We start from the raw sequence: 27470 nt of genomic DNA, 5'->3' as shown, positions 1-27470 counted from the left end.
AGATAAAACATAGTAATTACAACATGAAGTGACAAGTGCCATAGAGCAGCTCGGAGAACAAGTTATGTGAGGGGGAATAAATAACAGGAAACCCAATGGAAAATAAGCCATTTGAACTGGACTTAGATGAATAGGCAGAAGGTGAACATAGCATCGCAGGCAGAAAAAACAGAATGAGTAAAATTACAGGGAGGGATATAAATATATAGGTAACCGAAGAATTCAGTTGGGCACAGAAAAAAACAAAAGTAGGTAGATCCCAGCCAGGGCACAAAAGTAAGTAACTAACAAGATGGGGTCAGCTAGCTCACTGAATATAAACTAAAAGGTACTCCACTGGTGTCTGTTAAGATGTTTTCTGTGAGGGAGAACAGTGTAGTAGTTCAAGCCTGACCTCTGGAATCAGACAACTTGGATTAAAATTCTTGCTCTGCCACTTAGCTGTGTGGTCTTCACAAAACACAACTCTCTAGTCCTCCATTTCACTTATAAAATATGGGTAATTATGGTATCTATCTCACAGGTTAAGATGATGCATATAAGCACTTAGAAATGTGGTCCCATAGTAAGTATTCAATAAATAGCAGTCATCATCACCACCACCACCATCATTTGGCTTCTGAGTCAAGACTAGTCAGTTTAGTTGGAATATATAAACAAAATTAGTAAGTGAAAGGCATGAATAAATAAAGGCATAAATAAAGGCATAAATAAATAAAAGGGCCTACTGCAATATCCAAGTAATGGTGCAAATGAAGGAAAGAATACGATACACGAGTCGTAGAACTGACGTGACTTGGCAGCAGATGGGATGTGGTCAGCTACAGAGATCAAGTCAAAGGTGAGTCTCAGAATTCCAGCTTGGGTAATTGGAAGACTGTTCATTCCTTCAGGTCATATTTGCAGAGTAACTGCCATGTGCAGGAGTTGATAGAAAGGCAGGGATGCCAAAGAAGAGACATAGAAACTGGCTTGATAAGAGTCAAGTTTCACTTTGGACACAGTGAGTTCAAGTGTTCACTTTAGGACATCCGAGTTTAGTGATCAGAGTAGAGACAACATGCTGGTCTGAGGCTCCAGAGAGAGCAGGGCTGGAGAGGAAGAGGAGGTCCTCTCAAAAAGACAAGGCTGAAGCTGCCGGAGTGAATGGGACTATCGCGTAAACTAAGAGAAAATAAGGTAAGAATAAATACTTGAACAACACAGAAAAGATACAATAAGGGGGATAGGAGAAATAAGAGAATATACTGTCATTGGGGGAGGATAGGGAGGTGAGGGGAAGGTTGAGAACCTTGGCAAGAGGAGGTGGCAATGACGGAAAATGCTGCAGAGTAACACCGGGATGAAGCCTGTTACAACACCCCCAAGTGTGTGACCAAAGGTTTTTGGTGACCTATGAAAACAGTTTGGGAAAACAGCAAAAGCAAAATATCTGCCTGCAAGGCTATACTGGAAAGCAGCAGCCATAAGGAGTAGGTACAAGTAAGATAGGTCATTGAGGATGCTGCAGATTGAAGATAACTTTCAGGGTAAAGAGGGGATGGCACCTCTAGAGGCCAGAAGGAATGCAATCAAAAGTATAAGCATAGCAGTTAGCCATGGAGAAAAGAGGGATTTCTTTTTCTGACGGTGGAGAGGAAATGGTCAATGTGAGGAGAGAGTATTCAAAAGTATTCTTTTAGATGTCACTGATTTACAAATTAGAAGTCAGTCCACATGCAAAGGGAAGAGGTAAGTTTAGGCCTTGAAAGGAACCTAGAATAAGTGTGGATGAGACTGTCAAACCTCAGAGGGAAGGTAGGGGAAGGGAGGGGGAAAGGGGAGAGATCAACCAAAAGACTTATATGCATGCATATAAGCCTAACCAATGGACACAGACACCAGGGGAGTGAGGGCATGAGTGGGGAGGTGGGGGGGGGGGCATGGGAGGATAATGACACATATGTAATACCTTAATCAATAAAAAATATATATATATTTGAAATAAAAAATATTTCTTTAATGCCAACATAGAGCATTTAAGTTTATAGAGAATTTCACATATACTTATTTCTTTCTGCTTCAGATAATTCTTATTTTCAAGTTCATTCACTTTGTCATTTAAAAAAAAATTTTTTTTAAATATATTTTGATTTTTATAGAGAGGAAGGGAGAGGGATAGAGAGCCAGAAACATCGATGAGAGAGAGACATCAATCAGCTGCCTCCTGCACACTCCCCACTGGGTATGTGCCCGCAAACAAGGTACATGCCCTTGACCAGAATCGAACCTGGGACCCTTGAGTCCGCAGGCTGAAGCTCTATCCACTGAGCCAAACTGGTCAGGGCCACTTTTTCATTTCTTATCTATTAAATCCATTCAGTGAATTTTTTATTGCAGATAGTATATATTACCAGACATGAGCAGAGCAAGGACTATGGGCCAGGTACAGAAACTCACAGGGCAGAGAGCCCTGGATGCCTAGAAAGGGGCAAAACTAGGAAAACAAGAACTTTGCCTCTAGGGTAACCTATCCTCCCCTAGCACATCACTGGTCATGTGGTTTGGACCCCTGATCTTCTCGTCCCCAAAGAAAACATCTAGCCCTAGCCGGTTTGGCTCAGTGGATTGAGTGTCAGCCTGCAGACTGAAGGGTCCTGGGTTCGATTCTGGTCAAGGGCACATGCCCGGGTTGCAGGTTTGATCTCCAGTAGGGGGCGTGCAGGAGGCAACTGATCAATAATCCTCTCTCATCATTGATGTTTCTCTCTCTCTCCCTTCCTCTCTGAAATCAATTTTAAAAATTAAAAAAAAAAAAAAGATAACATCTAGGCCTCAGTTGTATTTCAGCTCCAGGCCCAGATGATGCAGTGGCCGCCTCAGGACCAGCCACATTGACTAATGACCCTGCCCTGGCACCAACTAATCATTGGAGACCACAACCTGGAAAGAGCACACCTGGAAAGCTAATGAATATTCCATTAAGTCTCTCCCCTATGATTTCCACCTGCAAGAGAGATGTGCTCAGGACAAAGGATCCAGTGCTCGCTCTCCCTCCAAGGAGCATGCCTGTGCCATTCCCTTCTCCCTCTCCTTCCCCCAAACTCTAAGGAACCCCGTGAGACTAGCAACCTGGTACAATGGGCAGCCCACCCTGGGTTAATCCCGGGCCTGTCTCCAAGGCCCCCTTTTCTCGGACTTCTCAGTGAGCCAAAGCAGCCCGGTCTAGGCTCTCCTGGTGCTTCTTTTATGTCCTTCCTTTTTCCACTCAACTACTTTTGCTGCCATAATGGACCCAATACCCTCTAGCTCAGTGCTGTGTAACCCTTCCCTTTGGATATCCCCATCCCGCAACCGTTTTTCCTTAAATTAAAATTTTCTTTATTCACCGTCTGAGCTATTTAGCCTGCCCATGCACCACTGACTTTAATCTTTCAGTGTATTTTCACGTCAAAAATTTTCATCTTATTGTTACTTTCTATTTCTCTGTTGAGTTTTTTTATTTGTTCACACATTACTAATTTTGCTTTACATCCATAAGCATAGTTATAATAGCTGCTTTAGATCTTCTCTGCCAAATCCAACCTCTGAGTCATCTTGGGGTTAATCTCCATTAATTAGGGTGATAATTTCCTGTTTCTTATTATGTGTATTCATTTTTGGTAATATCCTAGACACTTGATTACTAAAGACTTTAGATTCTATAACTGTCTTCCAACGAGTACTGATGTTTTTGTTTTTGCAGATAATTAACTAGGCTGGACTTAAACTCCAAGTTCTGTCTCCCTATGGTTCAGATATTTCAGTGTTAGGTATGTTGTTTAAAGGCTGTTCAACACACGTATAAGTTTAGGAGTTGGCAAGAGATTTGAGCTGAGTTTATATGCAGTATTTAGACCTTTCACTCATCCTTTCTAGGGTTTTCCTGCTTACTTTCCAGCTGTGTGGTCACTCTGAACTCTGTCCTCCTTTCTTCAAGCAAATAAGATTACAGGTTATTATCCCAGTTTTAGCCATCCCCTCATGTCACCAACTGGGGCCTTCTCTCAGGATAAAAGCCATAAAAATGGAAATTTATCCACTGCTGTTCCCTTCTTCCAAGTACAGTCTCCATTCCAGTTTCTGCGGGCATTTTGTCACTCGTGGATGACATCTGGTAGCTTTCAAACTTTTTTTTCAAGTTTATAGTTTTCATCTCAGTAAAACTATAAATTTTTATAAATCTCAACCTTAATAGAAACTATTCAGCTATTACCCTTGATCAGCAGTTCTAAAAAGTTCTGGTCTCAAAATCCATTTACATTCTTTAAAAAATACATACACACAAACACACACACACATACACACACACACACACACACACACACACACACACCTATTACCCTAGCTGGTTTGGCTCAGTGGATAGTGCCTTGGCCTGTGGACTGAAGGATCCTGGGTTCGATTCTGGTCAAGGGCACATGCCCAGGTTACAGGCTCGAACCCCAGGAGGGAGCATGCAGGAGGCAGCTAATCAATGATTCTCTCATTATTGTTTCTATATCTCTTTCCCTCTCCCTTCCTCTCTGAAATCAATAAAACTGTATTTAAAACAATAATATATATATATATATATGATATGTATATATATATATATATTTATATATTTATATTTTTTTTTTTTTAAGAGAGAGAGAGAAACATCGATTGCAACCTAGGCATGTGTTCTGATCAGGAATCAAACTGGAGATCTTTTGCTACACAGGTCCACACTCAACCACTGAGCCACACCGGCTCCATTTACACTCTTAAGAAAAGTATTACAGACTGGGAAGAGCTGTTTTTATGTGGGTTACCTTAATCAACAGTTACTATACGAGAAATTAAAGATGAGAACTTTTAAATTTTAAAATTTATTAATAACAATAAACCCATTATGTAACATAAATAATACATTTTCTTTTCTAAAACATTTTTTTAAGTGAGAAGGGTGGTATTGTTTTATATTTTACAATCCTCTTTGTTTTAAATATATTTTTTTATCTTAAAGAAGAGATAGAAACATCAATGAGATTCATTGATTGGCTGCTTCCTGCACGCCCCCTACTGGGGATCGGGCCTGCAACCAGGCATATGCACTTGACGGAAATCAAACCTAGGACCCTTCAGTTCACAGGCCAATGCTCTATCCACTGAGCTAAACTGGCTAGGGCTATTTTATAATCTTCTTTAATACCAGGCTTTAAAAAATATAGCTGGCTTCTTTTCTATGCTTCTTCTTTCAATCTGTTGCCATGTTGTGGTTCACATATATTAAGAGAATTTGTCCTTGCAAAAGAGAGAGATCCGTGTAGACCCACTGAAAGGGTTTCAGGAACTTCCAAGGACCACATTTTGAGAAATCTGCCCTACACTATATTATTTTGATTCTATGCAGTAACAAAGCAGGTACTGAATTAGTTCCATTTTATAGTTGAGGAACCATAGGCTCGGAGAGCGTGGGAGAGGTACCCAAAGTCAGATAACTAGTTATTAGATGATGCTACTAGTACTTCAAGTCTGACTTTAAACGCAAAGCCCTTTCTTCAAAATCCCCTTCTAGAACTTTCAACATATATATTGATGGCAGATTTTACAAATATAGTGATTGAAATAAAGGGATAAATTTTCCAAGTTTATGAAATGAAACAAATTCAGATGTGTTTTTTTTTTTAAAAAAAAACAACTAGCAACTTACATACATAATAGGTTCATTCCAACTTGTTTTCATAATAATAGACCTTTGATTATTTGAAGGCAACATAACCAAATTTTACCTCAGGTCAATAAAGCCAATCCATCACAAAGTTACTAAAAACATTTCCTAATACAACCCACTTTGCAATTTATTGGCTAGGCTTTTATGTAGCCTTTGTTCATAGTTTCTTTGATCATCAATTTTATTTTGTCTAGTATGTGGAACAGCCAAAGTTTCTTATGCATACAGAAAGATCTTAGAGGTTACATTTGAGAATTTTTGGTGGAAATATTAAGATGTGAGAGAGGCTGCAGAAAAATAATTTATCATTTTATTACACTTACAAATACTAGAGCCAATACAAGAGTGCTACATATTAAAATACTTTATCTGTTTTCCAAGTGGTGTTTGTACTACAATGGGATTAGCATTATTTGAGCCTACAAAAATCTTCTTTACTTACTAGATTGTAGTAACTCTAGATTAGCTCAAACTAAGTAAACTAGAACAGCTTTATATCAGTATCTACATTTGTTTAATTCAAAGTCAGCTTGATATTCAATATCTTTGATTTTTATTTATTGAAAAAAAATCTATTGTATATTAGATGACTCTCAGACCTAAAATAGCCAGAACAATGTCCTGGAATATACAGCTTTCCACTGTCTCAGGCTGTAAGAATCTTAAAAAAAAAATCTATAGGAGTAAGACATTTATTTCTGTGGAAAACAAATAGTCTTAGATATTTTCTCTGTGGTTCCTACCTCTGTGACTTTATTATTAAGGCAAGGAGATAGGAAAGTTGGCAGAGAAATGTGTACAGCTTTTTTGAGATACTAACTCATGGCTATAAATAAAAAGGTAAAAGCAGAGATATTCAAACTGCCACATGATAAAAGGTTTTTTACAATGATTTAAACTTTTTAATGGTACTTTCACATGATTGTGAAGGTGTAACCTAGAGAAGAATGTTTGCAGAAATAATTTTATCCTGAAATAGTGGCTTTTATTGCTGACTGTATTATAAAACTTTCCATGAAGAGTTGTACTGAAGTCTAATTCCTACTCCAGACTAACCCAAACACAATCGCTGGGGATAAAGCACCAATCCTTCCTTAAAAAGCTCCACAGGTGATTCTAATAAGATACCTCAGTTAAGAGCCACGGCATTTGAAGAGAGGACAAAGAAACTTTAGAGCAAGCATGTCAAACTCAAAGGTTAACATGGGCCAAATATACAAGGTTTAAGTTATGTGGGCGCAAAAAAACAAAAGCTTCAATTTTCATTGAAACATAGGTTTATTTCGATAGACATGCTGAATACACAGGGCTGAAATAAATGAGTAATTGTTAACATAAAATACAACATTTTAATAAAAATTAATATTTTTTCTTTAACATTAACTTACCAGACACTGAATAACTGCATAAATTAGTAAGTGTAACACAAATAAACCTATTTTTCTTGTTCTCCGAAAGCAAAATATTTCCTGTTGCGCACACCAACAAGTCAGTCCAAGACTAAAGACGTGGCTATTGGCTGCTAAAATATTTGCTGCTGGTATTAGTGGAGAGAAATGGTGCGCCTGTGCGTAAGGCACGTAAGAGAAATTAATGCAACACGATTATAGTAATCAGTCATTAGCGAACATTGTAGTTCGTTATTAATAATTATGTATAACAGGATAGTTTAAAAATTAAGTTACGAAATTCTTATTAAAACGTTTCTTACATACCGTTATATTGGCTGGGCCGCAAAAATATTCGTTGTGGGCCACATGCGGCCCACAGGCCACGAGTTTGACATGCTTGCTTTAGAGAATACTTCACAGAGAAAAGGAAGCAACTTCATAAGAAGTGCTAAAAATGTGGGAATAATACCAATTACATTAAGTGAACAAAAATCAACAATTATAATTCTAATTGTAACTTTAACTAACCAGTTAGCCACATTAAGAAACAAAAGTGCTCCCAGCCCTAGGCAGTTTGGCTCAGTGGATAGAGCATCGGTCCATGGACTGAAGGGTCCCAGGTTGGATTCTGATCAAGGGCACGCTTGTCAATTGCAGGCTTAATCCCCAGCCCCGGTTGGGGTGTGTGGGGGAGACAACCAATGGATCCAATGCATGTGTCTCTCTCAAATCTATGTTTCTCTGTCTCTCCCCCTCTCTCTCTAAAAAAAGAGAAAGAAATCAATGGAAAAATATCGTCAGGTGAGGATTAACAACAAAAAAAGTGCTCCCAAGCTAGGAGGATGGACAGTGGGGGCAAAGGAGGAACACGCCATTTTCAGACTTCTTTTTAAAAAGTATTTAGGAAAAAGATATTTACTCTCATACACCTATTTTCATAATATCTAAAAATGATATGGAAATTCCAAATATCGTTTGAGGTAAGATCTGCAGTAATTCTAGACATATGCTTATAAAAATCACTGAGAATATTACAGTAGAGGGTAAGAAGCAATCATGGTAGATGATACAGGAAGATCAGTTACGCTCTAGAAACCTTAACGGAACAGGGAAACGTTAGTTTGGGGCCTCCCACCTGTTGGCAGACACAGCCAGCTTATATCACATCTCTAACCCCCGTCTAACCAACATGTGGGATGCCTGATAAAGCCACAGCACCAGGCAAACAAAAATGCTAACACCAGTCTGTGCATAGGGGACCTTGAAAAAAAATCAGAACCCTGTGAAGGAAAGGAAAAGATTCTCCCTAGGCCACTATAAAAAAATAAAGACTACATTTCTGAAAGAAAAAATAAGGTACTAAAAGGACAGGAGAAAGTTGGAAAATAACAGTGCTAGTACAGATCTAGAACACAGTACAAACAAAAATGATAACTTCTGAATATAGGTAAACCAATACTTTGTTTGCCATGGAATGTTCCACAAACATGTTATCCACATGGGCTAACGAAACCCTTTGCTTAAAGTGTCTAGAGTTTTTCAGAAGGAACAAAAAGTCACGGTATATTGATTTGTAACCAGGGAAGAAATAATTAAGAAAAATTCCAAAAAATAATAACACTAAACACTTTTTCTAAAGATAAGATTAAAAAAACAATGCCTTCTAGCAAAGGGAAAGAAGTATTAATAAATTCAATCAATAACCCTGAAACGGATGTCTGCTTCAAACACTTTATTTCCTCTTCCTCCACTCTCCCGAAGCAAGTTCAAATAGTTATCTTTCCTATCCTAGAGGAATGATCCTGTTCAAGTTATCAATAGCTACTATTATAAGGAGTAAGTACCATGTGCAAGGCCCGTGCTAAGTGCTCTATGTACACTATCTCTTTTAATCCTCACCGTGACTATATGTGTTCTTTTTCTTTCCATTTTACAGAAGAGGAAAAACCTAGGTTTAGGACACACAACTAGCAAATGGTATAAAGCAGGGTACAAAAGTTAGATCTGACTCCATAGTCTGTGCTCGTAACTATAAACTGAAGCAGCATTTTTCTTGATATTCTTTTATCAAAAGACTGAAGTTTGCAATTTGGAATAAATAAGCAGAAAGGGAGCACAGGAAGTGGTGTAGAAGTACTTTATAATTTATCAAGATAAGAGCACCTGCATTGCTTTTTTAAGATGAGGAAAAAAAACAGTCTGCAATCATATAAAACCCCAACTCTTTTCTGGCCCTGTTATTACTAAAATGGGCCAGTTTTTCTTTAAACAAGATGGTCAAGCAGCACCTACAGACCACTGCAAATAAATCACTTCGGTTCAGTGGTGGGGAGGGCATTATGCAACACTTCCCAGCACAGCCTTCACCAGGATATTTTACGGCCAAGGCACTTGGGCCCCTCCTCCCCAGAGCTAGACAGCCTGGCTCCTTCATATTCCCCTCAGGAGATAGGGTGGAAGCACACAGCTCCACTTTCTAAGGCACAGAGGGCAGCTGAAAGTCCTGCTCAGCTTCTCTGGGCAACCACAGGCGCCAATAAATCAGCCACAGGCGATTTCTCTCATCCCCTTCCTGGCTTGAAGTGGTTGTGAGATATAGTCTGTGCAAAAGAGCACAGACTAGACTTGGGAGATAAGTGATCTAGGCTTGAATTCTACTGCAAATGGCTGTATCATTGAAGCCAAGTAAATCCCTGAGCCTACTTCCTGGTTTGTTTGAAAAAAATGGAGACAATACTACCTCCTTTTGGTAAGTATAAGAAATTCATGCAGGTACTTAATAAAAAGCAACCAAACCTGAGCAGAATCCATCTCCACTACCTCCAAATAAGACATTCAGGGCAGGGCTGGGCAAAAAGGTGTAGCAAGTCTTGTGAGGTCCCTCCCTCCTTTGTTGCTGACCAGGACTGTGATGTTTCACTGCTTCCTAATAACCTTCCAGCCATCAGTACTAATCTATTCTATGTCCCACCCATCATTGTTTTGTTCCCTATTAAAGAGCTGATGTCTGATAATGGATTAACAGTTTGTTCTTAATTAAAACATAACAGATTGCTAAACTGGACTTTGATGCCTTAACCTTATGGAAGCAAACAATGCTGCAAATGTTGGTTATTCTTGCAGAGAATAGGGCTGAATTGGGAGGGGGGGGGGAGCTTTGAGCTTCAAAGTACATTATAGCCATTCTATTTCACCTAGAAATAGTGCCAATCCCATTTCTTAAAATACCAAACCCATCACACAATGACCAAATCTGATTTCTCAAGACTCTGGATCAGGCCCAGTATAATCACCTCTGACAAGACAGTCTCTATACCGAGTGGATTAAACTGGCACTGCACTCCTGGTGTGGTAGAGAGAACAATGACCAAGGTGTCCGGAGCCCTTGAGTCCACTTATTCAAGAGGTGCGGGACCTCAATCAAGCTACACGCTTGCTCTTTAGGCCGGGTGTCCTCATCTGTAAAATAAGAGGGGTGAACTGGATTTTCCATAACGCCCCTTTCAGCTTTAAAAACCTGCGATTACAAAGTGTACTTTACACACTTGGCAAAATCCTGTGAGAATGAGCAGCTTTACCAAAAAGACCCGATTCTCAAGAGAATGCATGCCCAATGTAATCCCTTGGGGGGAACCAGGCGTTAATTTAGGAAACAAGTTAGCTGCTGTCAAGTTCCAGGAACAGTCCAGGGGCTGCTTGAGCAGCTGGCTTTCTCCCAATGAGTGCTAGCTAGGGAAGGAAAGTGATACATGGGGCAAGCTTTAAAAAGCCTGGGTGTGCTTAGAATGAGATCAATATAATATGAAAAAAGAAAGAAATGAATCTTGAGTCGGGAGGGGTACTTCCTGCTCTAGAAACAAAGTAATCACAAAGAAGGTGGGGGAGAGGGGAGACATTGGCCTCTCGCAGGCTGCACCTGGAAACCCGCCCACTCGCGAGAGGTCGGGGCTGTTCGCGCGGAGTCGCGGCCGGGTGTGCGGCGGGCGTCCTCGCGCGCTCCCAGCCTGCGCCAGGCCCCGACAACGGCCTCGTGCGGGCAGCGAGGGCAGCGGGGGCGGCTCGGGCATCCTCGGCCCAGCGCTCACTCGCGGTTGCCATCTTCCTCTTTGCCCTGATTGACATGTCAAACGGACCAAAAACACCCCTCTCCCCAGCTACTTGCATCTGTTCCGCGACCGGCGCAGCTGCAGGCCGCCGCCGCCCCGGGCGGCACGCGGCGGGAGGGACCGAGCCTGGAGCAGCCCACAGGGGCCGGGCCGGGCCGGGCCGCGTCGCTTACCCAGACGCCGCCGCGGCGGGCAGCGGGCTCCTCCATGCGGGAGGGGCAGCTCCCGCGCCGCAAACGTCACGCGGCGGCGCCGGCTCACGCACCCCTTGGGCCGTTCTCGCGCGGCTTCCCGCGCCGGCCGCCCCGTGACGGGCCCACGTGACTGCGCGCCGGGTAGCCGCGAACGAGGGGCGCAGGGGCCGGAGTGTGCGTGCGTGCTTACGTGCCAGCTCGCCCGCCCGCTCGCTCCAGTGGCCAGGAGGGGGTCGGCCGGCGCTCGGCGCCTTCGCCACAGTCCCCAGTCGTGACTCTGTAGGCGGAAGCGTGGAGGCGAGCCTGAGCGTTACAGGCTTCCCACACGACCGCGTGACCCGGGGACTTTCCCCGGGGTGTGCACAATCATGGGCACCCCTTCGGTTCGGGAGTGGGGCTGGGGAAAGACGTGCCCGCGTGTCCAAGGGAAGAGGGGTGAGGGCGCGGGGCCAGGGACGCTAAGCCGCGGGAGCCTGGGAGGAGAGGCGGGCTGGGCGGGGTGGGGCATGGCGGGGGAAGTGACTCCAAGCCAGAGGCCGACAGGCCCTTGGGAAGCGGGGTGAGGGGAGCGTGAGGAACGGGCGACCCTGAACGGACTGGCCACGTCCCGGACTGGGCGAGGGTGCCGGAACGCCCGGGAAGTACCGTGAGGGAGGGCCCAGCTGCGGGTCCTCCCGGGAAGGGCTCTGACTTTGGACGGAGTGGGAAAGCAGCATCCAGCCCTCGGGGAGTCGGGTGGAGCCCCGTCCCATCCAGCTGTGCAGACGGGAGGAGGAGGTCCCACGCCTACCCTGGGGAGAGGGGCAGGAGGGGTGGTCCACTGCGGCCGCGCCGGCCCCCGCGGTGCGGGTTGCGCCAGTCTCCTCGGAGCCCGACGCAGAAACTTGTTGCAACAAACAGGCGACCGCGGGTGCCCCTAGCAGCCAGCGGCGGAGTGGGTGGGCGGGCGAGAGGGAGGGGAAGGCTGGCGGACGCCGCAGCGAACTGGTGGGCAGACCCGGAGTCGCCGCGTAAGCGGGGCCGGCTCAGTGCGGTGCGGCAGGCGCGGCTGTGCGGCAGCGGAAGTCCTTTGTTGCAGCACAGTCCCCGGCGGAGCCAGAACCTCGCCGCGCAGCCCAGCCCGAGCGCCGCGCTTCGCCGCCACTGCAGCTCGCGGCCCTTTCGCCTCCGCCCGCCTTTTCGCGTGGCTTATTTGCCTTAAACTCCCTAAAATCTCCGCACCCCCGGTTCCCGCTGCGGCCGGTGAGTATTTGCCAGTTGTGGGACAATTTGCGCAACTTTGGCCCGCGCCTCGGGGCGGCGGGCCGCTGGGCCTGGCGAAGTGCGGGGTCGGACGGCGCCGACCCGCGCGGGGGAGCCTGAGCGTGGCGGACGCGCCGTGAGGACCCGGCGACGGGCGGCTGCTGGGCCGCCTCCCGGTCCCGCCGTCCGCCGGCGCGCCGGGTCCGGGACGTGAGGCCTCCCGGGGTCGGAGCAGAAGCCCCGTTGGAGACGAGTTCCCACATCAGTTGCCTTCTTTTCCCTGTCTTTCTCTGCCTTTATTTTTTGGAGGGGGGGAAGGGAGGGGAGGTGTAGACGGAAGGCGGGCGGACGCGGCTGATTGACGTGCCCGGAGCCCGCTTCTCTGCTCACCGCGGCGGCTCCCCGACGGGTGGGAGGGGAAGCGTCCGGGAGCCGAGGCCGCAGACTTGGGCGCGCTCCGAGGAGGAGGCGTAAAGCCGCGCAAATTCTTGCCACGCTCTTTCCCACCCCCTCTTGCCGGCACACAAGCTTTTTTTGTTCAGTAGAAAGTGTTAGGTCTCGGGTTTGGGAATTTTCAGTGGAAAAGATCTCTTTCCTGGGAAGAGTGCTTTCGCCTCCAGGGGTGGGCGCTTTCTAGAAGTTGTGTTAGTGTTGGGTCAGTGCAGTGCTGGATGTAGATCGGGAGTCGTTACCACTGAAGTATGTAGGCTTGGATCTGAGCTCAGCCACCTCCCACTCTCCCCTTCTATCTAACCACGCATCTGTCTACATGTGATCTGAAAGGTTGGCATGACATTTCCCAGATTAGGAGCGTCAGGGAGAGAGGTTGGTGAAAGTCCCTGATGTTTTCTGGAGGCAGTAGGAGATTGGTGTGTGTGTAATAATATTCCTCAATCAGCGTGGTCGGTACCTGCAGAGTCTCCCCCGGCCTAAGTGGATTCCCACTGACAGTGTGTGTCTGGGCAGGAAAACTATTCCGGGAACAATTTTCCCTTTGCCACTCAAACCCAAGGATTGGTCCAGGCTCTTTGAGGAGACTTAGAATCAGTTTCTTGCGCTGAAGTTCAAGCCATTCTGGAGCAGATTTGGAGAAGGATGCAGTTCTTAAAGATAATTTCAAAGCAATCACTGCCTTCTCATTTGAAACAGTGTATTTAGATTCTGTGAAGCTTGGTCATTGCAAATGGATATGATGGGGAGAATTGGGATACAGAATGATGAAGCTTGACTGAGGACTGGCCAGCAGCACCTCAAAACTTTCCTCCAGATCACTTGCTGGATATCGGATAAAGTCTCAATAATAACTGAATGGCTTTGGGAGCCAGATGGGAGCTTCATCATCTTAAATAGAGGAAATTAAAGCGTAGTGGCAGTGAAATGCTCCTCCAAAGATTAATAAAGACAGTTTGCAGTAGAGCCTTTAAATAACATCTTATATTTATTTTAAAAGCACATTTGTCTATTATGACCAAGTTTTCATCTTACAGAATAACTCAGGTTGAGCAGTCTCTCCTGAAGCCTATTCTTCCCACTCTATGTAGTGGCCTACTTCGTGTGTGTGTGTGTGTGGGGGGGGGGGGGGGGCCCTAGGGCATCATTGTCAGAGAAAACAGAAACAGTGTTTAACCAGGACCTTTCCAGGACATGAACACAGTCTCAGCCACCTGCTCTGGACCTTGTGTTTTGATTTTGCTTTAACACCACAATATTTTTGTGCTTAGCACCATTTCCCATTCTATTAAGGTATTATATGTGTACATATTTTACCATTGCCACCCCCCACCCCACTCCCATATATGCCCTCACCCCCCAGAGTTTTGCATCCATTGGTTATGCTTACCATTTCCCATTCTAACGTGTAGGAGAAAAGTGCCTGCTTTCAGGCCTCTCCTCCAGCCAGGAAAAGTGCTCAGCCTTTGCTATTAACCTTCTGGCTCAAATGGGGAGGAAACCATTTGGGAAAAAATGCAGAAAGTGTTCCATAGATTTTTATTTTTGAGCTACAATCTGTTGTCTTCCCCAAAACTCGAGGTATAGTTGAAAAACATTTGCTTGAGAGGTCACTTTGATCTCTATAGGATGTTTTCTCCTGATATTTTCTTCTTGTGCTAATATCCCTTACCATAAAATATTGAAATTATTTATTCTAATACTCTTTAAAAAAATTAAATCCACACTCAACATGCTTTTATTGATTTTAGAGAGGGAGAGAGAGAGAGAGAGACATCCGACGTGAGAGTGTACTGGATGACACTGCAACCAACTGAGCCACCCTGGCCAGGTCTATTCTAATATTCTTATATGAACCAAATCAAAAATGATTCATGTCCCTTTTTTCCTCTCAAAACGGAAGTACTTTGCCCGGCTGGTGTGGCTCAGTGGTTGAGCGTCGATCTTTGAATCAGGAGATCACGGTTCGATTCCCGGTCAGGGCACATGCCCAGATTGTGGGCTCGATGTAAGAGACGGCCAAACAACTCTCTCATCATTGATGTTTCCATCTCTCTCTCCTTTTCCTTCTCTGAAAGCAATAAAAACATTTTTAAACTAAAAACAATGGAAATACTTTATTATAAAATCCATGCTCTTTGTGAAAATTCAACCTACACTGAAGTTCATAAAATATAAAAATAAAAGTCATTTTGACTCCCACCTCCCAGACATAATCACTGTTAATAGTCAATTCCTTGTTTAAAATGAGAGAAAACAAGATTTGATCATAACTGTGCTGCTGTGTATGCCTCATCCTGCCTAGGGATGGCCTGTCAGATGATTCATGGGCTCATGTTTTCTGTTCACTACTCAGATTGGTGAGAATTGGCCAGGTAGAGGAAAAGGAAATGTTTTGCATTGGGCTGATTTGAAATTCTGTAATTCAGTAGCAAGCATGAGAGTTTAAATATAACAGGGCTGCTATTTTAGGTCTGTCCGTATGAAGTACTTACTGTACCTTGGTGGGCTAGTGTTAGTTCTCACACTTTAATATTAGTGTTGATGTCCAGCCTCTCATGAATTGATTTATACCAGCCAGACTCATTAAAACAAAACCAGACCCTCACATTGTAGGGAATTTCATAATTTATAAGTTGGGAAGGAGTGGGTATACTTGCCATGAAGACTACTGCCAAGATCCCGTGCTCCTGTGGGATGAGGGGTTCCTCTATTCAGAGGTAGCATGCCAAACATGAAGGAAAGGAAATTAGAAGAAAGAAGGGGATTAATGAGGGTGGTTTCAGATGTGGCATGGAAGGAGATGGTACATATTTAAGATAGATTTCTAACTATATATTGTGTCTTGTATGGTAACTATAAGTGATCTTGGTGTAAGTACAGAATCACATGTTACTTATCCTGGTATATTTAAGAAGGAGGAGCTGTGACGCAGTTGATGATGTTCTGAAAACAAAATAGTGCATACACATTCAATCACACATTGGTTATTTGAGTGTGTTGGAGACATGCATTTTTTTTACACTACTCTGCTTTGAGTTTAAAATAATTTTCAAAAACAAAATTGGGAAATTAAAGAATTAAATCACCAACCAAAATTTCTATTCATTGTCCAAGATGTATATAATCCTTTTTAGAGAAAACTGAAGAGCTCCATCCCCACTTTAATTCTTTAGTATTACAGAAGGGCTTGCCCTGGTAAGCAGTGGGAGTCAGCAGATGGAAGAGGAGGTGGGGAAGGGGCAGGGCATTCTACTTGCCATATGGGGCACTATGAGAATGGGGTGACTGCAAGGCTTAGAATGTTCATTCCAAAGGGACACTGGAGTTCATTGTCATTGCCAGAGTGTTGTCTAGTTTATAAAAACTGAAGCGTAGGGCTATGATTCAAAAAAGAGTTTGAGCCGCATCTTATAATATGAGCATTTGATATCAGCCACTGAACCTGTTTCCTCTTTACAAAATGAAGTTAATAAAAATACCCACCTCAGGGTTGTTGTGAGAATCAGTAGTATAATGCATGGGAAATTGCTTTGTGAGTTTTTGGCCACTGTAAAAAGGTAGGGCAAAGGTAGATTTATAGTTGTTAGTATGGGAGAATAATACAATAATCAATATATATAAAAGCCAAGCGACCAGAACAACGGAATGACCCGTTGCTATGATGTGCATTGCAGGGGCCAACCGGCCCAATCGGAGCCCCAATCAGACCCCCCCCCCCAAACTAGCCCCCCCCCCCACTGGCCCGGCCCCGAACCGGGCCACTAGTAAATAATAAGTAAACTTTCACAAACTCACAACTGTAAACCTACTTTTGCCTGACCCTTTATATAAAAGTTGCCATGATTGAAATAGTGCAAAAAAAAAAAAAAAAGATAAGCAAAATGAAATTTATCAAATATCAACCAAATATCAGGCTCAGGGAGGGATACAGTGATGACTAAAACAGTGCCCTGATGTCAAGGAGCTTGCAGCAAAGCAGGGGAGCCACATAATTATAATGTCAGTGTGGTGATGGATATAGCATCCCAGTTTGAATGATACAAGATTTGTCTCCCTATAGTTGTAGATACAGGCTGTTTTAGCAGCACAGAAGAGAGGTGTCTGAGAATAAGCTAGACATAGAAAAAAGGTCTAAGTAAAGGGAATAGCACGTATGAAAGCATGAAGGCTTTTACTGTGTTAGGTGCTGTAAGGATGAGGGGGGGATCTTAAATCTTAAATAGATTTAAGGATTAAAAATGGAGTTAAGCTTCTTAGAATGAACACACTTTTTATGATCTCTATTGGTTTCATTTCATTGACTTTTTAAAATAGGTATTTTTATTGATTTTTAGAGAGGAACAGAGAGAGAAATGTGGGTGTGAGACCGGAAAATCGATCAGCTGCCTCCTGCACATTCCCTACTGGGCGTGTGCTCTGACCGGAAATCGAGCTGGTAAACCTTTTGGTGCATGGGACTATGCTCAACCAACTGAGCCACCCCAGCCAGGGCGTGCTTACTTTCAAGTAGAGAAAACTGTGAACGTTTTCAGGGTTTTGGTTAGAATTAAACATTTAAAATACCAGCTAGCCCAGCTGGTGTGGCTCAGTGGTTGAACCTCGACCTATGAACCAGGAGGTCACGGTTTGATTCCTGGTCAGGGCACACACCCGGATTTCGGGCTTGATCCCCCAGTCGGGGGCATGCAGGAGGCAGCTGATCAATGATTCTATCTCATCAATGATGTTTCCATCTCTCCCTCTCCCTTCCTCTCTGAAATCAATAAAAATATATTTAAAATATCAGCTATAAAATTAGAAACAATACAATTGAAAAATACGTGTGGATCTGCTAAAAAGGAAACAGGGTAGGCCTTCCATTATCGGAGAGCTGCCTCACCAGTTTCTCATTCAGCAGCCTTTACTGAATACATGTTATGTAGCAGAGAAACAAAGAAGCCAAAGTCCTTGCCTTTAAGTTGCTCATAATCTAGAGGAGACATCAACACAAGAAATTTTGGTAGCTGATTCTTACTTACCATTTAATCTGTGACAGGCACTGTCTTATGATATAAGTCTAAATGGTAGGAAAGATTCCCATTCCCATTCTCAAATAAGAATTGAGCCTGGTTGGTGTGTCTCAGTGGCTGAGCATCGACCCATGAACTAAGAGGTCACTGGTTCAATTTCTAGTCGGGCCACATGGCCCGGGTTGTGGGTTCGATCCCTAGTGGGGAGCGTGCAGAAGGCAGCTGATTAGTGATACTCTGTCATCATTGATGTTTCTGTCTCTCCCTCTCCTTTCCTCTCTCTGAAATCAATAAAAACATTAAGAATTGAGGTACAAGTTGGTTAAATAACCTGCTCAGGGTCACACTAACAAGTGACAGAACCAGAATTTGAACCCAGACAGTCTGGTTAGTCTGCTTTAACATCCACTTCATGTTGCTGTTCTGATGATTAAAAAGTATAGTGTAATAAGTGCAAAATGAGATAATACACAGTAACATGAAAACCTAAAATAGTGGGAGAAGGAGGTGTTACAGAAGGCTTTCTGGAGGAGGTGGTAAACTGATTATTAAATGATATATGCGACAGTCAGAAGAACCAATCAGCAGAACTAAAAATGGAAGTAAAAAATATATGAAGAAATGGGGGGTGCTGGGGAGACAAGCAGTTTTATGCTGCTTGAACATGAAGTTTGAAGCAGGAAATAGCCAAACAAGACTAGATGGGTGGATGGGGAGGGCATTGTATGCCTAGCTAAGGAGCTTGTACTTCAGCCTGAGGATAAGTGAAGGGAACTATTGAGGTGTTTAAGCAGAAGAATGGTATGGTCTTATTTTCTTCATGAGTTGTCTGAGGGTGAGGGGTCAGTTAAGGAGCCTGTTGTAATAACTCAGGAGTGATGATAGAGGCCTGTGGAGTTCAGGTAAGGTAGTGATGGAATAGATAGAGGGGCAGATTAGAGAAATATTTAGTGAGAAAAATGGGCAAGACTTACCTACTAATTATGAGTGAGGGGTCCCAGGTGACTTCCAAGTAGTCTGATTAGTGCATAATGTTGCCAGCTAAGATAGAGAATACAGGTGGAGGAGCAATCACAGTCATAGAGTGAGTACTTGGAATAGAAATGCCACAAAATGAACAATAAGAATATGAATACCACGTGCAAAAAGGGACTTTCTGGTCAAGCTGTTTTTTGCTGAGCAGTTTACTGTTCACACAATGCCCTCTGGTGGTCAGAAGATGCCATGTTACCTCTTTAGGATGAACTGATCAAAATAGAGACTATTTGGATTAAATACTTTTCCTACTCCACTCTTTCTTTTTCTTTTTTTTTTAATATATTTTTATTGATTTCAGAGAAGAAGGAAGAGGTAGAGAGAGAGATAGAAACATCCATGAAGACAGAGAATCATGAATCGGCTGCCTCCTTCAAGTCCCCCACTGGGGATCGAGCCCACAACCCAGGCACGGACCCTTGACCGGAATCGAACCTGGGATCTTTCAGTTCCCAGGCCAACGCTCTATCCACTGAGCCCAACCGGCTAGGGCCCTACTCCACTCTTGAGGAGGAGAGGAATATTCCAGAAGCCACTCTGTTCCCTTTGCTTTCTGTGTGGATTAATTTCCTGTAATGCAGCTGAACTACAGAAACACCTCACTTATTCACAAGTTTATCAGGAGCCCTGGGCTGAAAGCAAAAGAGTAAGGCAATTTGTTGCTTATCTACAATTAAAAATAGGTGAAACAAAATGCAGGAATTAAAACCTTACCTTACTCATAGAGCACTTACCTAGGTCCTCATAGAAAATTATTTACATAGATTCAGTTTCGATGAGTTTTTGTCTTAGTTTTATGACCCATAACAGATTGAAATGGTGGGCAACAAGAGTTCAGCACACCTTTCAGAAGAGACAGCTGTTGGCTTGACAAGCAAGGAGACAGAAAAACACTGACCAGCAAACCACAGTCTCCAAAAGCAGCAGTCTCAGGTCACTTTGTAGGTGCAAACAACCCTTGGAAATTTGAATAGCTCTATATTTCAGTAAAACAGTTGGTGCAGAGGAGAAAGCAGGCAGCCAATTATGCTGTACGTGGGGGGCTGCAGTTGGAATAGTAGGAAGAGCCAGCCCTACACTGGGATTAAGGAGACCCAGGTCCTATCCTGCCAGCAACTAAAACTAGATGTGACTTTAAACATATCACTTAACCTCTTAGGACCTCAGTTTGTTTTTTTGTTTTTCTTTTTATTGATTTCAGAGAGGAAGGGAGAGGCTGGAGAGGGCAGAGAGAGAGAGAGGGAGAAAAATCAATGGTGAGAATCATTGGTTGGCTGCCTCCTGCATGCCCCCTGCTGGGGATGGAGCCCACAACCCAGGCATGTGCCCTTGACCGGAATCAAACCCAGGACCCTTCAGTCCAAAGGCCAATGCTCTATCCACTGAGCCAAACCAGCTAGGGCTCAATTTGTTTTCTCATCTATAAAGCAGCAGGCTGAACTTTTGATCTCTTTGTAAAATTCTATGAACTGTGTTTACGATGATGACAATAATATTTAAGAAAAATTGTATTATACTTGGATTGAAAAGACAACAAAATGTTGTCATCTCTAATTTATACAAGTCCCATGAGGGACTATGATTATCTGTATTTTATAGATGAGAAAAGTAGGCTTGGAAGGAAAAAACATTTAGTGGTAGAACTGGTATTCACATCTGTTGGCGTCTGCTTCCTGGGCTCTTAGTTAATACTTTCATTTAACAAGCATGCATTCAATGCCAGCCATGTGGGAAGAGTGTGCTAGGCACAGAGAACTCAAAGGCCAACAAGCCTCACTCTTGTCCTTGAGAGTTCAGTTAAGGCACTGTTGTACAGTACTTACGTTATCATTAATGATATAAATGATACATTAGCACTGTTACAGCCAACATACAGCTAGCTACATTAGAGGTTTTAAAGATTTTAGGGTGTGAGCCCTGGCCAGTGTGGCTCAGTTGGTTAAACATCCATCACAGCGCGGGTTTGATTATTGGTCAAGGCACGTGTTGGGGTTTCAGGCTTGATCCCCAGTAGGAAGCATACAGAAGGCAGCCCATTGATGCTTCTCTTTCTCTCTCTGTCCCTTTCCCTCTGTCTCTAAAATCAGTAAAAATATTTAAAAAAAAATTTTTTTTTTTTAATTTTAGGGTGTGAGCATAGAACTCAGCCACCATTTATAGCATTGTTTCTATGGCAATATGTTTCAAGCTCCAAATAACTAGCTTAAAAATAAAGTTTTAGAACATAATTATAATTTCAGGACTTCCTGTACTAAGTATCAAGTGTACAGTCTAATAATCAGCCAGAATGTGCTCTAAAAAGTGAATAAAATTTTCTAAACTTGATCATGTCCGTCATTTAAGTGTCTTGAAGTGAAACCTTTTATCTTTGGGAGCCTGTACAACTGGTTCTTCCTAGAAATTTCTAGGGAAAAACCTAAAAATTTGATTAAGCTTAAAAATTGGACTATATACCCTGGAAAATGGTATTGTATGAAAGAATTTTACTGAGGTGACCTTATTTTTTTTAAAATATGACTTTTTTATTGATTTTAGAGAGAGGGAGGAGAGAGAGAGAGAATGAGTGAAACATTGGTTGCCTCCTGTAAGCACCCCAACTGGGACTGAACTTGAAACCTGGCCATGTTCCCTGATGGGGAATTGAACTGGCGACCTTTTGGTTCACTGGACGACACTCAACCAACTGAGCCACAGTGGCCAGGGCTGATGTTATTTTTATAGGTGGCAAAATTGTAAAGGCCATAATCTCAGGCTGAAGAGTCATACTGCTTGTGTTCTAATCTCACCAAGTCCTCTGTAGCCTTAGGAAGGTTATATAATATTGTGTGCCTCTGTTTTATCTGAAAAATGGGTCTTGAAACATAACCTACTTTGTAGGGTTTGTTAGGATTAAATGATAAAATTATATACATATTTACATGCAAACATACGTGTCTATAATACATATGATAATGCACACAGACATTTGCTTAGACTAGAGCCTGGCCCATTGATAGTAAGGCAATAAAACAAATTATGCCTTCCCTCCAATTACATTTCCAAGCTTTTGTTTATGCTGCTGTGTACCTTTCCCCATTTATTCACAGATACCTATACAGATTACCGAAATGCCTTTCTTTCCCTTTGCTTTTGCTTTTTTTCTACGCCTTCATTAAGGCTTCACTTAAATCTGACATCCTTCCTAAAACCTATTATAGTACAATTTGTGCTCTTTTCTTCCTAAACTCTTCCTGAACTTTATTCAATACAGTTTAGTACTTAATTTTCTCAGATTGTTTCTTGGTTTAAAATTTAATCCCTTATCTGTAATTAGCTCTATTGTATACCATCCTTCTTTACCCTCTACCTCAATGCTCTGCGCAGTATTAGGAATATTGTAGGTGTTCAATACATTCTGATACTCTGATTTATAAACATGAGAGAATCCTTTCATTACATTTCAGGCTTCTTAAAAAGCTAGCCTGTAGCTCTCATATTAAATCCATGTGCATACATTCAACGAGATAAGACATAGAAATAGGTACAAGGAAATATCTATACTAATAAAAGGGTAATATGCTAATTAGACCAGGAGACCCTCCTGACATCCTTCCGGACAAAACCATGGTGGTGGTGGGGGCGGGCGAGGCAGAGGCGGTTAGGGGCAATCAGACCAGGAGGGGAGGGCAGTTGGGGGTGATCAGGCCAGTGTCGGGGAGGCAGTTGGGTTGCAGGCCGACAGGGGGGGGGGGCAGTTGGGGGCGAGCAGGCCAGCAAGGGGGGGGGGACAGTTGGGGGCGATCAGGCCAGTGGTGGGCAGTTGGGAGCGAACAGGTGGGCGGGGGGGGGGCAGTTGGGGGCAAGCAGGCTGGCGGGGGGGCAGTTGGGGGCGAGTAGGCCAGCTGGGGGGCAGTTGGGAGCAAACAGGCCCGCAGGCAGAGTGGTTAGGGGCGATCAGGCAGGCAGGCAGGTGAGCGGTTAGGAGCCAGCAGTCCCAGGTTGTGAGAGGGATGTCCGACTGCCGGTTTAGGCCTGATCCCCCCCGCCCCCCCGCACGAATTTTGTGCACTGGGCCACTAGCATATATATATATATATTTTTTTTTAAAGGTCCTTTGAGATCCAGAGATAATTGTTAGTTCAAAGACCAGCACGCTGAATTAAGTCTGATGTTGGGCTCTGCTGTAGACTCACTGAGGCTATGCAAATCGTCCTCAGGGGCCTCCTTGGTAATGCAAGTCTGATACAAATTAGAGAGTGATTATTTGCCTTACAGACTGGGTCAATTCCAAAATTCCTTTAAAGTTACTTTACCCACTTTATTTGCTTATTTATAGACCCTTAAATTATCATTTGACTACGGCTAGGGCAAAGGAACATCCAGCAAAACTTTTTCCAATTTAAGAGATTTAGGCCCTGACCGATTTGGCTCAGTGGATAGAGCGTCGGCATTCGGACTGAAGGGTCCCGGGTTTGATTCCGGTCAAGGGCATGTACCTTGGTTGCAGGCACATCCCCAGTAGGAGGTGTGCAGGAGGCAGTTTATCGATGTTTCTCTCCCATCGATGTTTCTAACTCTCTATCCCTCTTCCTTCCTCTCTGTAAAAAATCAATAAACTATTTTTTTTTTAAAAAGAGAGATTTAGCTATGAAGGAAAAGTATTTCTGAAACCTTATTTTGTCAGTGAGAAATTTACTGAAATAGCTTGCAAGCTTCAAAACTTCATATGTCAAATTTACTGAAGGTGTTAACATCATAGATATTTTTACACTTAAAAATGTCGAATTTCGTGCCAAAAAAAGAGCATTTGCGGGAGTTTTAATTCATTACTTTATTTTGAAGAGAAGTGCTGCTGAAAGTTATCGTATACTTCGGGAAGCTTATGGTGAACATGCTTCATCTCAAGATACTTGTGAACACTGGTTTAAATGCTTTAAAAGTGATGATTTCAATGTGAAAGACAAAGAATGTCCAGGTCAACCAAAAAAGTTTGAAGATCAACAATTACAAGCATTATTGGATGAAGTAGTGTGTCAAACTCAAAAACAACTTGCAGAAAGATTAAACGTTGCTCAGTAAACAATTTCCGATTGTTTACAAGCAATGGGAAAGATTTTAAAGGAAGGAAAATGGGTGCCACATCAACTGAATAAAAGACAAATGGACCGAAAAGTCATCAGTAAAATGTTGCTTCATCGGCACGAAAGAAAGTCTTTTTTGCATCAAATTGTGACTGGCGAGGAAAAGTGGATTTATTTTGAGAATCCCAAACACACAAAATCATGGGTTGGTCCAGGTCAACCATCAACATCGACTGCAAGGCCAAATCGCTTCGGAAAGAAGACAATGCTCTGCGTTTGGTGGGATCAGGAAGGTGTGGTGTATTATGAGCTTCTAAAACCAGGTGAGACAGTTAATACTGATCGCTACCGACAACAAATAATCAATTTGAACTACACTTTGATCGTAAAACGACAAGAATGGGCCAGAAGACACGGCAAAGTAATTTTGCTTCATGATGACGCACCATCACACACTTCAAAACCAGTCAAAGACACGTTAAAAGATCTTGCCTGGGAAGTATTAACCCACCCGCCGTATTCACCAGACCTTGCTCCTTCAGATTACCACTTGTTCCAATCGATGGCACACACACTTTCTGAGCAGCACTTCAAAACGTACAAAGAAGTGGAAAATTGGGTCTCTAAATGGTTTGCCTCAAAACAAGAAAAGTTCTGCCGAAAACCGGTTTGGCTCAGTGGATAGAGCGTCGGCCTGCGGACTGAAAGGTCCCAGGTTCAATTCCGGTCAAGGGCATGTACCTTGGTTGCAGGCACATCCCCAGTAGGGGTTGTGCAAGAGGCAGCTGATCGATGTTCCTCTATCATCGATGTTTCTAACTCTCTATCCCTCTCTCTTCCTCTCTGTAAAAAATCAATAAAATATATTAAAAAAAACAAGAAACGTTCTATTGGGACGGTATCCACAGATTACCTGAAAGATGGGGGAAATGTGTAGCTAGCGATGGACATTACTTTGAATAAAGCACTTTTGATGTTTCTTTTGAAATTATCGTGTTTTCTTTTATTACAAAATCCACATTATTAACCGGTACAGCTGGTACACAGTATAATTTAGGAAACATGTCTACTGGATAAGACTAGATGCAAATATATGGATAAAATCATATTACAGCCCAGCTGGTGTGGTTCAGTGTTTGAGGGTTGACCCATGAACCAAGAGGTCACCAGTTTAATTCCCAGTCAGGGCACATATCCTTCTGGCTCAATTCCCTGTAGGGGGCGTGCAGTAAGCAGCCAATTGATGATGTTTCTGTCTCATTGATGTTTCTATCTCTATTCCTCTCCCTTCCGCTCTCTAAAAATAACATATTTTTAAAAAATCATATTACAGATACAGTTCAGATGGGGTAGTCACAAGTGCAAGAGCACCTGGGCAATAAGCCCTGTGTTAAGGACTCATGCAACGTCCTTGTGTTCTTCGAGAAGGGTGCACTGCATAGTACCAAGGACTGTGTAGTAACTACTGTACAGTGGTGGTTAGTACTCATCTGGGTGGTCAGGAATCCTAGTACCTACCTTACCAGTTAACTATACCCTTTGATACATTATATAACAGCCATAGATCTTTGCCCTTCTATGAAATAAGAATTTTGGACTAGATTAGATCTCTTTAAGCTATAAAAGTCTATGAATATATAAATTGCCAAATGTGCTTGGTGGTAGTTTTTTAATTTAGAGTGAGCTGGTAAACTTTTTCAGACTAAATTTTTAAAAATTCAGTATACAATTTTGGCATCACCTAACTCCTTATTCTTCCTGGAGAACTACATGCACACTGTGTGTCCTAGCCTTTAAATCTCATTTGAAGTTTCTGTTCTCAGCCCTAAGCCCCTGGCTTCTAGCTGCAATATATTTGTTCTACCAGCGATGCAGCTAGTAACAAACAAAAGCCACCGCCAGTTTCAGTTATAAAAACAAGAACAACTGACCTTGGCTGGGAAGCTCAGTTTGTTAGAGCATCGTCCTGATCAGCCAGGGTTACAGGTTTGATCTCCAGTCAGGGCACATTCAAGAAACAAGGAATGCATAAATATGTGGAACAACAAATCTCTTATCTCTCTTTTTCTTTCTTTCTCCCTTTCTCCCTCTCCCCCCTTCCTCTGTCTCTAAAATCAATTTTCAAAAACAAACAACTGAAATATAGCAATTCATTTCTTTAGAACTGTTTATAAGCTTTACTATAACAAAGTTCACTAAGTTTTTTTGGTAGCATTAAGGATATCAAAAACTTGAAAAGAGAGCAAACTTGTTTTGAAATTTGAGTGAAAGTTATTAATAAAAGTAAATGAATATAAAAATTTAATGCAGAAATTATTCTAAAGATAAGCTAAAAGTCTCAGAAATTTAGATCCCTCACCCTGGACTGCTCCCCCACCCCCCTTTTTGGTGTTAGCCTTCTTAAAGCTTTTTCTGAATGAGATGTAACAAGAACAGAATTGTTAGTACTAATGTGTGAATGATTGCTCTTAAGTCAGTCTACCTAAAATTATTTTTACTCAGAACTTGGACATTTGCATAATGACGCTGATCAAACTACAGTTCTAGGTCAGCCTCAAAGCTGTAGCATTACATTAATTTTAGACACAGTCAGTACTTGTTCAGCTTCTAGCTCTATGAGGGAAGGATTGAAAAAGAGAGACTTGGAGGCTGTGGGAGGCCTATCTGATCCAAAGCCCTTCTGTACTCCACAGCACAATGCCTTGTTCTACAGAGTGGGCACTTTACTGAGTACAGGTTAAGTGAAGTCACTAACCTAGAAAAATTCAAAATTCACCTGCATGTTATATCCTTGAGATCACAGAATACCTGTGCTATGCTGACTCTCGGTACAATATTCAGTAAATATTTGTTGAATTGATAAGTTGACGTTAAAGTGCTATCGATGCTCTTTGTTTTAGTGTTTTGTTTGTGTTAACACAGAATGTATACATTTTCACGAATTTAATTGATTGCAACTATAGCTACAGATGTGCCTTTCACCTTGGTCTTCTATGTTGTTGCTTTAATTTTGGTTGCCATAATACTGCTTTTCATTTAATTAGAAGGGTCCTTGGAACCTTTAAGCTCTTCATGTTATTATATCAAGCACAGGATATTTAAATCTGAAAGTTTTTACAGATTAACTGCTGGTTTTCATACTGCTAGACTCCTATTTGGAAGGAAGCTAAGCTTATCTACATAAGCATCACAACCACACAGCTGCCACTGTTGTCACTTCCATTAATTATTACATGCCAAGTACACATTGTACACATTCTATGA

At 42.7% G+C, this 27470-nt stretch overlaps 2 protein-coding genes across 5 annotated transcripts in view; one reads left to right on the top strand and one right to left on the bottom strand.

The window, feature by feature from the left end:
- Positions 1 to 12265, bottom strand: part of ZBTB25 (zinc finger and BTB domain containing 25) — a 29883-nt gene extending 17618 nt beyond the window's left edge. Inside the window, exons 1-2 of one of the 3 annotated variants that reach the window (XM_054716000.1) lie at positions 12198 to 12265; positions 11598 to 11684 (exon numbers count right to left, since the gene is read on the bottom strand). The gene's annotated coding sequence lies outside the window, so the exon portion shown is untranslated. Of the gene's footprint in view, positions 1 to 9903; positions 9913 to 10400; positions 10567 to 11597; positions 11685 to 12197 lie in introns of those variants that run through there. The other 2 variants (XM_028141605.2, XM_054716001.1) reach the window with 2 other exon arrangements.
- A 184-nt stretch (positions 12266 to 12449) lies between these two features.
- Positions 12450 to 27470, top strand: part of ZBTB1 (zinc finger and BTB domain containing 1) — a 26358-nt gene continuing 11337 nt past the window's right edge. For both annotated transcript variants that reach the window (XM_028141604.2, XM_008138953.3), the window contains exon 1: positions 12450 to 12649. The gene's annotated coding sequence lies outside the window, so the exon portion shown is untranslated. The remainder of the gene's footprint in view (positions 12650 to 27470) is intronic.

The sequence above is a fragment of the Eptesicus fuscus genome, chromosome 5, assembly GCF_027574615.1.
Source record: "Eptesicus fuscus isolate TK198812 chromosome 5, DD_ASM_mEF_20220401, whole genome shotgun sequence".
Lineage (NCBI taxonomy): Eukaryota > Metazoa > Chordata > Mammalia > Chiroptera > Vespertilionidae > Eptesicus > Eptesicus fuscus.
The sequence above is the reverse complement of the archived record's forward strand: the minus strand, read 5'-3'. Positions and strand labels throughout refer to the sequence as shown.